Raw genomic sequence first — 3,642 nt, 5'->3', positions numbered from 1 at the left:
TATGTCCAACTCTTTGCAACCACATGGACTGTAGCCCACCAGGCTCCTCTGTCCATGGGATTTCCCAGGCAAGAACACTGGAGTGGGTTGCCATTTCCTTCTCCAGGGGATTTTCCCAACCCAGGGATCCAATCCTGTATTGGCAGGTGGGTTCTTTACCACTGAGCCACCTGGGAAGCCCCTCAGGATGGTTAGGTTTAGGTTTTATGAATTGAAAACCATGCAAATGAAAACCCTGTGGGCCTCCGGAGCTATTTGCATTTCAGCATACTGAATGCAAGATTGTGGGCAGTGTTCCATTCTTGAACCAGGAGGCAAACCAGCCCCAGCAGGATTGAAAAGCCCCAGGATCTTAAAACAAATTTAAAACATCTTGTTTATATTGAGTTTAGATGGTTGGCATTTAAGGACAGAACTTATGAATATGTAGCTTTGAATGTTAGTGCCTAGATCTGTAATCAAAGCAGCCAGGCTTAAACCGTACTTTTCAGTGAGATGACAGTCTGGAAAGATCACATTGCCCCTAAACAAATGGTGTTGGGACAGCGACGAACCACGTGGAAATGGAATGAAGCTGGAAGCCCCACTCTCTTCTTAATTGTCAGGTGGGCCAAAAAGTGTAGTCAGGTTTTTCCATACAATGTTACAGAAAAACGCAAACTTTTTGACCAACCCAGTGCATGTCATCCCAGATGGACTGAGCCATAAGCATTCAAAAAATAAAAAAAGAGTGACTATTTTTACAATGCCAGAGTGGAGAGGACTTTTCAAACATAATGAAAAATCCCCAAAGTTATAAGAGGTAAGAGCTGTAATATTTGCATAAATATCAATGATTTCTTTAGGGCAAAAATCAGTATAAAAAAGCCAAAAGTGACCCAAAAAAGGATTTGTAACACATGCTAGATACACGTGCGTAAGAAGTGTGTTTATAAATCGATAAGGCCATCAACCTAACTAAAAAAAATGAGCACGTAAGCAAGCCCCAGACAAAAAGAATTACAAATGTCCTTGAAACATGACATGATTCTCCACCTCATATTCCATTAAATAAGACTGTGAAAAGTAGTCAGTTGTCAGACTGGCGAGGTTCATTCTGTTTGGTGACTTTGTTTTAAGACTACCCTGCAAATTCTGCTCACACAAATGCATGAAGATATATGTACAAGAATTTTCAGAGCCACATTGTTTTGAACAGATTAAATATTGGAAGCAACCTAACTGTCCTTCAGTGGTAGATTGGTTAAATAAGTGAAAATGCACCCCCCAGGCCAGAGTATTCTGTGGATGTTAGAAGGAATGAGATAAATCTACATGTGCCAATGTGGAAAGGGGCTCACTGCGCCTGGATCAGTTGCAGAATAAAGTGATTCTGTCCGTGTGAATGTTGGTGTAAGCACAGACTGTGTCTGGGACCATGCACAACATCCCTCATAGCAGGGTCCTACCCCAGGGAAGGTGAACACAGACGAGTGCGCAATACAGTCTTCTGAACTGTTTGACTTATCTACAGTAAGCATGTATGAATTCAGTGATACGCTACTGAAAACTTTTCACATCTGGGCACCCTTCTTGCAAATCAAGGACGGTCTGAAATCAGTCTTGGTTTGGTAAACTCACAGCTGGGCATACAAGGAGGTGGGGTTGAGGGGTTTAATACTGTCTTTTTGCAAAGATGCCTTATCATCCATTTACAGGATTGCTTTCTTATATAGACTTCTTGCAATAACTTTAGTTAGTGAGTTGGAGCCATTTGCAAAGGTGTCTCAGACTGAGAACAGTGACCTAACCCCAAAGGCACTTCGCAGAGTTCAGATTTCGTGACTGAGGAATGTTCTTCCTTTCACGCTTTATGGCACTCTGTGTTCCATAATGGGTCAGGACCAGAGGGAGGCTGTGGACAAAATTTTGTCTGTGTCCATGAAGCCCTACACAAGCCTAGTCCTGGATTGGGGGCTGTGCCCAAGTCGAACCCTCCTTCCGGTCTTCCCCACCCCGCACAGCTTCTTGGGGTGCACAGGCTGTGGGGCTTCCTGTCAGGCCTACTTGCCTAAGTCCTCTTCAAGGAATTTTCACCAGTTGCCTACAAGGACATGATGAGGAAGTTTGAAGCCAAAATCAAGATGATGCGAGAGGAAAAATAGAGATGCCAGCTCTGAGACCCTGCTAGCTTTTTCCCTGATGGTGTGGGAAGAACAGAGAGCACTGAAGGGCACTCATAATACCAGGCTGTCCTCCCCCAGCCCAGCAGTGTTCCTGCGACAGACTCAGAGCACACTTCAAAGCAAACCATGATTGGTTCCCTACCTGCCAGACCCTCGGCCCAAAGAGAGCCGGTGGACTTGACCCTGGGAGTGAAACCTGAGTGGAGACCCTCGCCGCACGAAGAAAGCAGCCCCTTTCCCTGTCCTAGCTGGCGGGATGTAGGGTCCAGTGGCTGCTAAGTTTGGGGCTGCACAGATTTTCTTGTCATCCTCTGTAATTTTACCTCCTTTTTTGGTGGTGGGGGACTATGAAAACCCATTTTAAGCTTTAGCGCGGAAGTTGGGTTTCTTTTTTTTTTTAAATTTTTTTATTAGTTGGAGGCTAATTACTTCACAACATTTCAGTGGGTTTTGTCATACATTGATATGAATCAGCCATAGATTTACACTTATTCCCCATCCCGATCCCCCCTCCCACCTCCCTCTCCACCCGATTCCTCTGGGTCTTCCCAGTGCACCAGGCCCGAGCACTTGTCTCATGCATCCCACCTGGGCTGGTGATCTGTTTCACCATAGATAGTATACATGCTGTTCTTTTGAAACATCCCACCCTGGAAGTTGGGTTTCTATTAGTAGAAGCCAGTTTCACTCTTCACAAAATAATTGATGAATCAAAAGGGGTTCTACTGCAAAAATAAAAGCCATGAATTTTTTTTTTTTATCTCTGTGATTTGAGTCACTTGCTTCCTAGCAGTCCATCTGATTTACTGTGACGTCTTCGTGACTCTGAATTTATAATATTTATCTGGGAACTTTGCTTCAGTCTCTTAACAGGCTACCTCGTGACAAGGTACAGAGAAGTGGATGTGGTCTGTTTTGGGTTTGCTCATGCAACAGTCATTTCTGAGATCCATACAAAGGAAAAACATAGCGATAAGATACGAAACCCTTAATTACTCTAATATATGTACGAAGCTCTCTCCTCACCGCACCTCCTTCCCCGGCTCCTTCCTCCTCAACCTCTCTTAACTCCTCGGGTGCGATCCACTAGCAGAAGCATCCAGCCCATCGCAGCTCACTTAAACGGCTGCAGGAAATTTGTTTTACAAGGCTGGTTTTAACTGAACTACCTGCTGTGCGGCACATTGCTACTGTTTGTGAAATGAATGATGGGAAAGGCAAGTCTGTGATTTCATTTGTTCAGACCGATTACTCACACGTTGCACACGGTATCATTTGCTTGTCACTTAATGACTGACCAGCCTGCCTGAATCATTACTGTTGCGGCGTAGTGAAAGGAAGACCTCGGCATAATGAGGCGCTGAAGGAAGTGGAGTGCTGTTTTACCTAAAAGAAATGGTGTGCAGAAATCCAGCACAGCTGCAGGTGTTCCGATGACAATGTGGGAAGCAGTTAGCTTCCAATTTAGCAGAAAATT

This window comes from Cervus elaphus, chromosome 18 (assembly GCF_910594005.1).
Source record: "Cervus elaphus chromosome 18, mCerEla1.1, whole genome shotgun sequence".
Classification (NCBI taxonomy): domain Eukaryota; kingdom Metazoa; phylum Chordata; class Mammalia; order Artiodactyla; family Cervidae; genus Cervus; species Cervus elaphus.
The sequence above is the reverse complement of the archived record's forward strand: the minus strand, read 5'-3'. Positions refer to the sequence as shown.